This window comes from Crocodylus porosus, unplaced genomic scaffold (assembly GCF_001723895.1).
Source record: "Crocodylus porosus isolate Cpor-Errol unplaced genomic scaffold, CroPor_comp1, whole genome shotgun sequence".
NCBI classification, from domain to species: domain Eukaryota; kingdom Metazoa; phylum Chordata; order Crocodylia; family Crocodylidae; genus Crocodylus; species Crocodylus porosus.
In genome coordinates this window covers 2,736,486-2,749,331 of record NW_017728926.1, presented here as the reverse complement: position 1 = coordinate 2,749,331, position 12,846 = coordinate 2,736,486, and positions in this window count along the sequence as shown.

The window sequence follows — 12,846 nt, the reverse complement described above, 5'->3', positions numbered from 1 at the left end:
AATGTAGGATGTTATGTAAAATGGATCACATGCACACTCTCTCTCTCTCTCTCTCTCTCATGGCCACACACTCCTTTTTATGGCAGTATTTACTTGGTAACGTATACTGTACTACTGGAAAGAGCATGCTAGACTAGCTATACAAAAATGCCTAATTACAAAGAATTCTTCTTTCCCTCCCCACACACTTAGAGGCTGCTTCTCTGCTTGTGGGGCTCCAGTGGTCAGCAGAGTTAAACCGATGGAGAAGGTGGCCTCTTACTTTGGCAAAACTCAGTCCCATGACAGAGAGCTGAGTAGCCTTTCAGCACGTACTGGAGCACAGAGGTCTTTGGGGAGGCATTGCTTGCAAGATGTAGGTGCCTTAATTGTGTGATTAAGATACAGCCTCTGTTTCCATGGAGAAGGCCCTGATGGCTCATCCAGCTGTCCTCTTTGTCTCAAGCTGACTTGATGTTTCTCTCTCCCTGTTCCAAGCACTTTTCACTCCACACTGGAGTGTTCATTTTCACAACTCAGCCCTGGCCTCCTTCCTCACTTCATTACCTTGATCTATTTTTAATTTCACTCTTGTTTTTAGCCCTCATCCTTCTGCCTCTTTTTTTCCCCTTAACCCAGCTTATTTCAAGGAATATTTGACTTTTTACAGCATAAGTGGTATTTTGCAGATATTCCCTTACCACATGCTCTTATCCCTAGGCCAATTATGTTCCATATCCTTGTGTAAACACCTCTACTGTCTCATCCTAGCTTCTCTTTCAAAATCCCCTTTTTAATTATTCTATGATAAATGAACCTGGATTCTTGCACTGAAGTTCAGAATGGTTGCCCGCACTTCAAGTCAAATCTGTCTCTCACTCCGGTGTTGCCCTTTATCTACTCCTGTGCCCTCTCTTCTTGCCTTTCTCACTACAATCCCCTCACATGGAGCTGCACACATCCCTTTTCTGATGTACTGGATGTATTTCATCCAAGAGAAATTTCCCCATGTATGTGGCGTTCTGCCTTAGCTACACCTCACAAAAGCCACACGTGTGAGATTGACCCACGCCAAAGTCTAAATGTCATGGAAGTTCCGGAAAGTCCTCCCGAGTTGGTTGGTATGAAATTCATGCAATGCGCAGACCAGGTGCTGACACATTGTACAGATGTGAATGTCACCCTTTTTCATAGCCCCCTTTTCTGAAGCTGATTTTCAGTTCTGGGCTCTTGACACATCCCCTCCTCCCTATCTTAATCCCAATTGGAAATTAAATGAAGCCCAGGAGTTCAAATCTTCTTTCACAGTAGGGTAGAGCTCACATGTCTCATTCCCCAGGTACCTCTCCACTATTTACCAGCTATATTCATTCCCATTCCCCCTCCCTGCTGCCCCTGCCCCAGCCTGTCTCTCACCCACTGACTCCTCAATTTTAGGCCTGTGTGAAGCGCCTAGTATTTGCTTCAGATTCAGCCCATTCAGGGGACAGTGATTCGATTTGGTAATTCAAATAACTGTCCTGAATCGATTCGGCCAAATCTCCAAATCATGCAGGCCCATCCCCTGCCTGCTCTCCCAGCCCTGGCAATGGCTGCCCTGCCCGCCCCTGCTCCTGGCACTTTGAAAAAAAAAAGCCCTAACTCACCAGGTGCTGCTGGGAGGGAGGGCAATTCCTGCTGCCTCCACTGCCCCATGCTGTGTGGGGGGCTCAGCCATGAGCCCCTGACCTCTCCCCTACTGTCCCAGCCCCCGCACCTTGGCTGCCCCACCCACCCCAGCTCTGGTCCTTTAAAGAAAAAAACAAACAAACCCCCACTGACTCACTGGTTCCTGCCCAGTGGGGGACAATCCCTGCTGCCCCCCATGGCCCCTTGTCATGTGGGTGGCTTTTCCACAAGCCCCCCAAAGCCCCAAGGCCAGAGCAGAAGCCGGTGAGTCCTGGGGTTATTTTGGGGTTTTCCTTCTTAACAGGTGAAGCTGGAGCAGGCAGGGCAGCCATGGGGGGCTGGGGGAGCGGGAGGGCTCAGGGGGCTCATGCAGAGCCCCCCACACAGTGGAGAACAGTGGGGGACAGCAGGGATTCCCCCCCCCCCCCGCAGCACCCGGTGAGTCAGGGCTTTTTTTTAAAGCACCAGGAGCTGGGGTGGGCGAGGCAGCGATGTGGGGGGGCTGGGGAAGCAGGTAGGGTCCCACCCCCTCCCCCACCCTCTACTTAACAGCTCTAAGTCTGGCTCCAGCTACCTGCTATAGTGGGTGGGGACTTCCCAAATCATTGAAGCTCTCTGAATCTTTTCCAAAGATTTGGAGAGCTTCAAATCGATTCGGACCTTTTTATTGGTCCCCTGATTCAGTTGGGATTTAGAGATTAGGCCACCAAATTGGTCTGCATCTCTTCCGATTCGAATCACCACCCGAAGCTTCACGCAGCCCTAACACACCAGCTGCAAATGCTTCCCCAGCCTGACAAAGCTTTTATACCCGAAAGCTTGCAAAAAAAGAATTTTTCCAATGATTTGAGTTGGAACTTACACATAGGCAATGTGTTGGTGGGGCATGGGGGGATACGTGACCCCCCTGAGATTGGCCACTGCTGAAGCTGCTGCCAGCTTCTGCAGGTGGTCACCGCTTGCCACCCACCCTGCTGTCAACGCGGCCGTTGGCATCTGCAGGTAGTCCCTGCTTGCCTCCACCAACACCGATGCTGGCATCTGTGGGCAGTCCCTACTCACCGCCATGGTACCCCCCACAGTCTCAGGAGGCACTAGTCATTCATGTCCTTAGACCAACGCAGCTACAACCTATACCCATGTCTCACTGTTTATTTTATCCCACATCCCTCCTTCTGTACTGCTTCCTTTATCTCCTGTATCTTCACTCTTATGCCAGTAATACAATCTGTGAGCCAGGGACCAGTCCTTCTTTCCACCTCCATGAAGTATCAAAGAGATACTTTAAGTTACTTTTACAATTATTATTAATTATTGCTAACAATTTATAAGAAAACATCACCATCTTCTAGTGCAGGTGGATTACTGGGCAATTGACAAGAGAGTTGAGTTATAACCAGTTGCCTATTGCTATACGGTGCTGGGGCTGTTGTCTTGCCAGCTTACATAACATAAGCCAAATCAGTGAATGGAAAGGGGAGGAGCACAAATGGGGCTGATAGTGGGATCCTGGACCAGTGCCTTTGCCTGTTGTCAAGAGTCACTTGTCTGCTCCTGGAGACAATGGGCCAGATGACTGGAACTATGCCAGATCCCCCAGCTGGAAATCTGGCCTTATGTCTTTCAAAGAAGATACAGAACAGAGGTCCTACCTACCTTTTGTAATTAAACAGTTCATGGAGCTTCCCCCAAGACTCATGGTGTCAGTTACTATGGCTAAAATTGAACTAAACCTGGCTACTATGGCTAAACCTGGCTAAATTGAGGTGTGGGTAATAGCACAATGACTACAGAAGTCCTACCTTGTAACCCAATGGATACAACATTCTTCTTTGCATGCCATTGCAAACTCATGTCTGTGAGTTTGCTCCCCCTGTGAAGCCGGAAGTCTGCCTCTGTGGAATGTGGCTGGCCTGTGCCATTGGAATTAAGTGTTGGAACACCATGGTCCAGTTTGCTCAGATGATGTGCTCTCATCTGCCATGTCTTGATGTTACTATATAAATCTCTGGGAGCTGGAGGAAATGGACCAATGATAGATAATTCCAAGAGCTGTAGGCCAGTCTTTTTATGAGACTTCACTACTCTTTTACCCCACCTTTACCACTTCAGTGAATTTTAGTGTATATTAATGACTCTTGTGCCTCCCTTTACATTCTGTGACCACAGGCAAGATATGGTGTATCTGTAAGGGCAAGGGATGTGGTTGTCATGGGTGGCTTAAACCACCCACATATCTGCTGGGAGGATCAGTCAGCCAGGTCTGAATGCTCACATAGGTTTTTAGCCTGCATATAGGACCTCCACCAAACCCAGGAGGTACACAAACCCACCACAGGAAATGCCTTGCTGGACTTGGTCCTTGCTACCGGCGATGACCTGGTGAGGGATCTGTGGGTACTTGACTACCTAGGCATTAGTGACCATCATCTCCTGAAATTTACTATATGGCACAGGTCCTTGACTTCAGGAAGGCCGACTTCAATGAGCTAAGGAAATTAGTAAGAAAGACATTGGTGAGTCAGAGCCTCAGTGAGATGGGAGTCCAAGATGGGTGGTTCTTCCTTAAGGAGATGATCCTCTGAGCTCCGAGGGAGTCAGTCCCAATGCGAACCAAAGGGGCCAAGAGTGCTAAAAAGCCCCCTTGGCTCAGTAAATGCATACAGGAGGGCCTGAGGGCAAAAAAGGTGGCATATAATCAGTGTAAGCAAGGGACTATCACCAAGGAAGATTACACCTCCATTGCTCGTGATTGCAGGGAGGCGATTAGGAAGGCCAAGACAGAGACAGAACTAGGGCAGGCAACCAGAATTAAGGATAACAAAAAGTCCTTTTCAAATACATAGGGAGTAAGAAGAAGGCACCAGGTAACATGGGGCCCCTACAGGGCAGGCTTGGCAATTGGCGATTGCAGCAAAGGAAAACAGACCTTATGATGAGAGGCTGAGAGCCATGAGACAAGGGATGACAAGATCGAATGGTCACAAACTCCTCCACAACTGATTCAGGCTGGACATAAGGAAGAACTTCTTTACTGTCCAAGCCCCCAAGGTTTGGAATAGACTGCTGCCAGAGGTGGTTCAAGCACCTACTCTGAACGCCTTCAAGACACATTTGGATGTATATCTTGCTGGGATCCTACGATCCCAGCTGACTTCCTGCCCCTGGGGCAGGGGGCTGAACTCGATGATCCTCTGGGGCCCCTTCCAGCCCAAATGTCTATGAAATCTGTGAAATATGTATAAACCTGATTATAAACAGAGTTCTCAGGTCACTGTCCGAGTGCCCATTCCCTGAAGGCAGCATAATGTTTGCCAGGTTCATCAGTTCTTGGCCATCCATGCTCAACAGTCACACAATTCTGACCAAGGCTTTTAAGAACTGACCAGCACACTCATAAAAGGTTGACAACAAAAAAACCACAATCCTTGGCTCTCCACTGCTCTGGGGTCTAACCCCAAGTTTCTTACTGTCTCTCTGGGTCTTCCCCCACTTTTAACACTGGCCCTGTTTATGGGATCTTCACACCTGCCCATGTCTTAAGTTAAAGTCCTCAGTACTGTCACCAAAAGGGGTACTTCTTCTTGAATATGTACAGCTAACAATAAAGAAAATAAACAAAAAAATGACTTAGCTTCTTCTCACCATCATACCATCACCTGTACAGCATGAGGCTGTTTCTGGCCCTCATTGCAGTTGGTCCAGTCCTGGGTACGTCACTCAGGGTCTGGACCCTTCCAGGCATTACCTAAAGAGCCTTTTTTCCCTCTTGCAGGACAGCTCTTCAGACTTACTGGATGGCCCACTGGACACCATCTTGCAGGCTCTTCAGTTCCTGCCTGCTGGAGGCCTCCCACTTCCATCTTTCAGCTGCACCAGAAATGGGTCTGCACTACAGCCTGGTGTCATCCTCTTTGCAGGACTTAAAAGTATCTGTGCCAATTGCCTTCCCTCCATCGAATCATAAATCAGTGGACCAGAAGGGAACTGGGAGATCATCAAGTCTGGTCCCCTGCCATAAGCAGGAGGTTAAAGAGCTCCAAGTAGCTCAAAGAGATGCTTATCCAGCCTCCTCTTGAACACTTCCAAGGATGGCGACTGCACCACCTCTTCTGGGTATGTGTTCCAGGTTCCAGTTACCCTTATGGAGAAGTTGTTCTTCCCTATGTCCAGTCTAAGTCTTCCATCTATTAGTTTGTGAGCACTGGTCCTCATGCTCCCCTGGGGTGCCTTTCCTGAAGAGTTGCTCCCCCAGATCTTGATGCTTCCCCCTGACATACTTGTAGGTGGCTATCAGGCCACCCCTCAGCCTCCTCTTACTCAAGTTGAAGAAGACTATTCCCAGAGTCTCTCCTCATATGGCCTGTCCTTCAGGCCCCTGATAATGTAGGTGGCTCTTCTCTGCACCTTCTCAAGCTTATCCACATCCTTCTTGAAGTGCAGTGCACAAAACTGGGCACAGTAGTCCAGCTGTGGCCTCAACAATGCTGAGTAGAGAGGGAGAAGCACCTCCCTAGATCTATTGGCAACACATTGGCTGATACATGTCAGAGTTCTATTCGCCCCACTGGCAACTTCATCACACTGTTGGCTCATATTCATCTTCTGGTCGATTGTGACCCCCAGGTCCCATTCAGATACTGTTCCAGCCAGTGGGTTACCACCTATCCTATAGTTATGGTGAAGGTTCTTCCTACCCCAATGAAGGACCCAACACTTTTCACTGTTAAACCTCATCTGATTCTGATTCTGGAATACCAATATGAAGTAACCATTTAGGAGCTCCGCCTTTTCATGGGGATCTACTGTGGGCTGCCCCTCCATATTCAGTAGGGAGTCCTTCGATGGGGCTCAACTCTGTCTCTTTGTTTAAGCCCACTTTCTAACCTCAGACTTGGTTTAATCCCCCTATCTCCTCTCTCTCCCTCTCTCTCTCTCTTACCCCAGGTACAGCTTTCTAAACCCGACTTTTCATGTCAGACTGGAGCTAGATTTCCCAAAATACCCAATTGAAATTGTGTAATATTGTAACCATTTTGTTTGTTTTTCCTTATAATGACACTAGTAGTAATAGCCATACAAGTTTCATATACCTGGCAATAAAATAACTTTTATGGTCAAGCTGGTTGTCACGCTGTTTCTGAGCCTTATTTACTCTTCCTTCTCCTCAACCTCCCCATTTGCTCTACAGCAATACTTCTTTTACCTAAGTCAAAGATCCCTGTAAATCCCCAGAATCCTGATGGTCTGCTCATCAAGGGAGTTACTACCAGGACAGCTGGGCCAAGAAATTAGGAAGTGCTGAGTTCAGGACATATGAGGGTGTCAGCCTATAAATGCTGAGTTCCCGCTCAGACATTGTCTGTTAGCTTGTGTACATGTGTCTGACTACATTTTATTGTTGCCCTGCTGAACTAAGTTCTGTGCCGAGTCTGTGGCATATGAGGGTGTCAGCTTGTAAATGCTGATTGACCCAGTCAGCTCAGACGTGCTCTGTTTCTGTGCTAAGTCTGTGGCATATGAGGGTGTCAGCCTGGAACTGCTGAGTAACCCTGCCCGCTCAGATGTGCCCTGTTAATGTGTGTGTGTTCAATCAATTCAGTGGCTGGAGAAACCCAGTCCCATTGAAACTAAACCCTGCAAGGTAGCTCCACTGGGGGTGGGAACTTGCAGAAGGGAGAGGTTAGCTTCATATAGAAACACAAGTGACATAAGCAGCACATAAATAGAATTACAGAGACACCAGAAATGTAACCCTAATACATGAGCATACCCCAAAATGGATGGGCAGATCTGGTAACAGAGATGAATACCTTCTTTTTACATGTAGACCACTGCCGTTGAACTGCCTACTAAGGTTGAGGGGTGTAGGTTGTAGCTGTGATGGTCTAAGGACATAGGCAGACAAGGTTCTTCCTCAGCCTGACAAAGAGTTTTTAAACCCAAAAGCTTGCTAAGATTTTTTTTTCCAACTATTTAGCTTGTATAATAAAAGATATCACATTCACCCAGAGAAACTTGTCTGCCTACTAAGGTCCAGGAATCCAAAGCCTATGCAATGACACCATCTCTGAAGCCTTCACTTGTCCTCCTTGACGCACTCCTCCCTTCATTGTCCTCAGCCCCTGACTGGGAGTATTCTTGAGTTGCCCATGATTCTTCCAGGGCTGTTTTTCAATGTGTCATTGATGCCCACATAGACAAGAAGCATGGGATAGTGATCCATTGGGTGGACTAACTTAGGGATCCCTTTCTGTGACATCTAGGATCCTAGCTCCTGGAAGGCAGCAGACCTCTAGAGTAAAAGGGTCTGAATGACAAATGACTCCTTCTGTGCCCTGTAGCAGGGAGTCTCCTATGACAGTCACTCTTCATGTTTCCTAGGCAGGGGCGGTTGTTCCCATCCTGTTTGCAGAGCAGAGGACACAGATGCCCCATCCATCAATGATGTAAGGGCTACATAGTGGGGCTGTGCAAAACTTCAATCCCTGATTCGATTCGGCAGAGATTCAGCCCAAATCAGTGGCCAAATTTCTAAATCTGAATCAAATTGAAGGACCCTTTAATCTCTCCAAATTGAATCAGAACCCTCTGAATCCATTTGGAGTGATTCAGAAAGTTTCAGAGATTTGGACATAGAGACAGCTTTAAATGTTTTTTCTACATACTTCTAGGTAGCAGGGGCTCATGAATGCTGCGATAGTGGAGTGCATAGAGTGTCCCCCAGAAGCATTTCTGGTACACTTCCGGGTCTGCCAGGGAGTGCGCAGGACCCTCCCCCCCACCCCGGCTCAGTGCCTGGTGCCTCCTGGGTCGGGGGAGCACCTGGGGTCCCCCTGTGACCAATCGCCAAGCCAGGGAGGCGCAGAGGGGGGCCCGTGCCTGCTCCCCAGCAGACCTGGAAGTGGACTGGAAGTGCTTCTGGTCCACTTCCAGGTTCACTGCCGAGCACGTGGAGGGCCCCCCTTCCACTCCTATGGGATGCCCCATGCACCTGCAGCAATCACAAGCCGTGCCTGCTACCTCAAGGTATCTAGAAAAAATTTTTAAAGCTGTGTCTATGTCCAAATTGTTGATTCTCTGAATCAGCATCAAATCTTCAGATTCGGATGTGGCCAAATCAAATCAGAGACAACGATCCAAATCAATTAAATTGAATCACTGTCCCTGATTCAGGCTGACTCTGAATCCAAATTGAATAGGGCCTGTTTCACACACCCCTACTGCATAGCTGTTGTGTAGGGCTATTGATGCATCTACTAATGCACCTCATCACACCCCTGCTGGGCTCAGGTTCCTCTCTATAGGTGCTCCTGGCCCCACTCTGCTCTCAGAATTACCCACCAAATGGTGGGGGCTGGGGTTAAAGTGCCCCTACCTGCCTTTCGCTGGGGGGAGTAACTGGTCTGGTTCTTGGGGGCTGTCCCCCCACAGTCCCACCAGACCCCCCTTCCCCAGCAGGGTGCAGTTTCACATCATGCCCAGGACCAGGAGCCTCCTGCCATTCCCGTAGCTCCTGCCCTTACCTCCAAGTTGTTCCAGGAGCAGTAGCTCAGCTGGCTGATGTTACCCCCTTGGCTGATAGCAACAGACTGCTGCCCCAGCCTGTGTATGCTGGGTCCTAAAATGGCCAACCTAATCAAGCACCTGTCGGCTGCTTGACTCCAGCCCTTAAAGTGGTAGGCACCAAAGGTGCACTGTCACAGTGACCAATGTCCACCTGCCATTGGTTGGGGCATCTTGCTCAAGCCTGTTCTTCTGCCCAGTTTCCATGGCATCCATCTCTGTGTGCAGGGCCTGGCAGTACATGTCGATCACTGACTTGTGTTCCCTGATGATTCACAGCCTGTTTACTTCCTCCTGGAGCTCCCTCACCCAGCCCTCCAGAGTCTCCACCAACAAACACATCCCACAAGTAGGAGTGCCAGTGCCCCATCCCCCAGTCTCTGGTTGATGTGCCAGGCAGCCTTTGCAGCCTGGAGGAAACAGCTCCATCTGCATGGAGGCTGGAACCATAGGCTCTGTCTGGGTAAAAACCTCTGCGGTACCAAGGGCAGGTGCTGCATCCAGACCTGGAAGCCAAGGGGTGTGCCACGTACCCATCACCATATCTGCAGAGCAGACCCTGGTCACACAGCCTCCTAACTACTTAAGTAGGAAACCAGGTGAATGTGATTACTCCCACATAGTCCCCATCAGCTGCTGTTGCTGCTTAGCAGACAGAGTCAGATAGCTGTCTGCAATGGGATCTACTGGCCTTCCAGGCTCCTGATCATTCCCTGGGTCCCTAAGTCTTGTCCTGGGGGGAGGGAGGCAGGATGGATTGGTCCCTCATTCCCTTCCCCTTAGATCTGGTGCCTTAGGACTATCAAGGGGCTTCAGCAGCCCGGAGGCACATAGCAGTGAAAGTGCCTGCTGATAGCCCTTCCTGTTCACCCTCCTGTACAAATTTACGTGCTGGGCCCAGAGCATGCCTGTTTGCATGCTCTGTTTGTGCACCTTCCTAGGGGGCTGGCCTAAGTAGGAGTCGTGGGGGTATGACCCTCAGCTCCACTCAGCTGCCCCACTGTCTAGTGCCCACCCACTGTGAACCCCACTTACCTCCCAGCTCATGCTGGGGGCCAAGTTGGGGGTCCACTGGAGGGTCCAAGCTCATGGGGGCATAACAGGCTTACACCCATGTATCTCGCTCTGGAGCTGGGCCCAAACTGTGGAGTGAAAGGCTGCTTTGAAAATGCAGTGAGTGTCTGTTTTGAAAACGATGGAGTGAGAGGCTGCAAAACGCAGCATCTCCAGTGCAATGCAGCTTATTGGCTCTGAGACCAGGTAAGGACAGGGTTGCTCCACCGCTGCTCCCGGTGCTTCTCTTTGATCTCCCCCAGCCCCATCACAGGGTCATGTTGCTCCATGTTTGTAAACATGTACTGTCTTTCACCCAGATGAGGTCTGATTCCAGAAGCAGGCAAAACAGTTCCCGTACATGCAGCTTGTAACTTACATTAGTCTCTTGGCCTCCTGGACAGCAGTTTATCTTAGAAGGGGAAGGGATCTTTTTTAACATGAGCCCACACTGGACGCATCTACATGACACACTGCATCACCATAGGGACAAGCTACAGTGACGCAGCATTGGTGGGCACTAACAGTGATGCCATCTCTACTGTGCAGTAGCGATAAGCCACTGTATAGCTTGTTGCTATGTGTGGTAGAGTCAGAAATGACCCGTGCACTGCCAGGACTGTGCAGTACTGACGGGTACTACACAGTGATTTAATATTTGGTAAAACAAGTAGTAAATGACTGTGCATTACCAACTGTGCAGTCAGGATCATGTGTAAGACTTGCCCATTGACTGCTAGCTGCTGCCTCCACAGATATTCCACAAACACACTAGAACTGTTTGATGGGTAAGCTGCTAAACTAATGCTAGTAGACTCAAGTCATGTGTTCTAATGTGGAAAGGAAGCAAAGACAAAGGCAGAAAGAAAGTTCAATATTCCTTTTACCACAGGCAAACAGCTTGCACCTACTGGGTACATCTACATATGCACTTTACTGCAGAGTAGGCTAATTAGCTGTGCAGAAAAGCATCACCATCTACACACGTGCCAGTATTAAAGGACACTAAACTATTTAACTCTTCCATAGGATGGTAATGTTGGGAACAGTAGTTTAATGCACAGAAACACACACTGTGACTGCAGGCATGAATTGCATACACTCAGCCCAGCCAGCCAGGGGCCTACTGTGACCTAGGTCAAATTGCTGCTGTCTGAGGCACATGTGTAGATGTTGTGCCCTGCAGCAGTTCATTCTAGCTCAAACTGCTCAGGAGTTTATTGCTTTGCATTCATTGCACATGAAGGCTTCACATACATTGAACACTGGTGTAAACTACTGCAGATTAAGTGGTCTTCAACAGGTGTCTACACATGCAGGGACTAGAAAGCAGATTTGCTGCTCTTAGCACCAAACTTCCTGCAGCCCAGCAATGGGCCCCTGCTACTACTGAGGGGAGCTCCAGGCTCTGGCTACACCTGCCATTAGGTGGCAGCCCTCTTCAAAAGCAATCCCTGCTCTCTGCTCCCTGGCCAGAAACTACTCTGCCTAGGAGAAGCATGTCCAGTGCAGAGGCAGCAAGCAGCAGCTCTCTCCTTGCCCATGCTGCCTCCCCACACTATGGCTGCTTCAGTCCCTACCCCTAGCAGCAACTACCAATGCCCTGGGCTCCTGATGGCCACCATGATGGCCCTGATGACCCACCATGCAGACCACCAACTGTCACATGTCCATCTCACCCAGCCTGGCTCCCCCATGCTCAGTGACTGAATGCCTTCACAACTGCCACTGTCAGGCACACCAACAAGGAGTTCCTGGACACCACCAGGGCTGCTGTCACCCTCCTGGGCCTTCAGCCCTGCCGCCACTGGGCCCATCAAGCCAGCCAGGATTGGTGGCTGCACATTGTCTAGCACACGTGACACAATAAGCAGTGTCTGGATACAGTCCATCTGACCTGGGCCACCTTTTGGGACCTCCTCCAGCAGTTCCATCCCCACCTAAAGCAACAGCACACCAGCATGCAACTGGCCGTCCCCCCAGCCACCCGGCTAACCCTCGCCCTGCTGAAGCTGGCCACACCCCCCAGCCTCCGGTACATCAGACACCTCTTTGGCATGGGGAAGGCCAGGTCTGCATTTGCAGGTAGCAAATTTAACCATGATTAAGGGTTTTTACTGCACAGTAAACATATACATGTGTAGACATGTGTGCTTGCTGCACAGTAAGCTAGCCTACTGCGCAGTAAAGTGTCTTCTGTAGACCCACCCACTGTTATGCAATCAAGGATCAAAATCTGGATACCTGAATTCAGACACATCTGAAATATCAAAGACAGCTATAGCAGTTAACTTACATTAACTGTCCTTTAGACATGGATTATTTATGGCAGATATTGTAAAAGTCCCATGGAAATGATGAGGTACATAAATGAACCACAAAATACAGCACACATAGAGCTACACCAACATGCTACAAATCACACCTGGCTTTCAGTTAGAAACAAGGGTACTCAAGGATCTGGCGAGCGTCATAGCCCAGCCCCGGCACAGATCTTTGAAAACTCCTGGCGCTCTGGTGTAGTGGCCGAAGACTGGAAGAAGGCCAATGTGGTGCCGATCTTCAAGAAAGGGAGGAGAG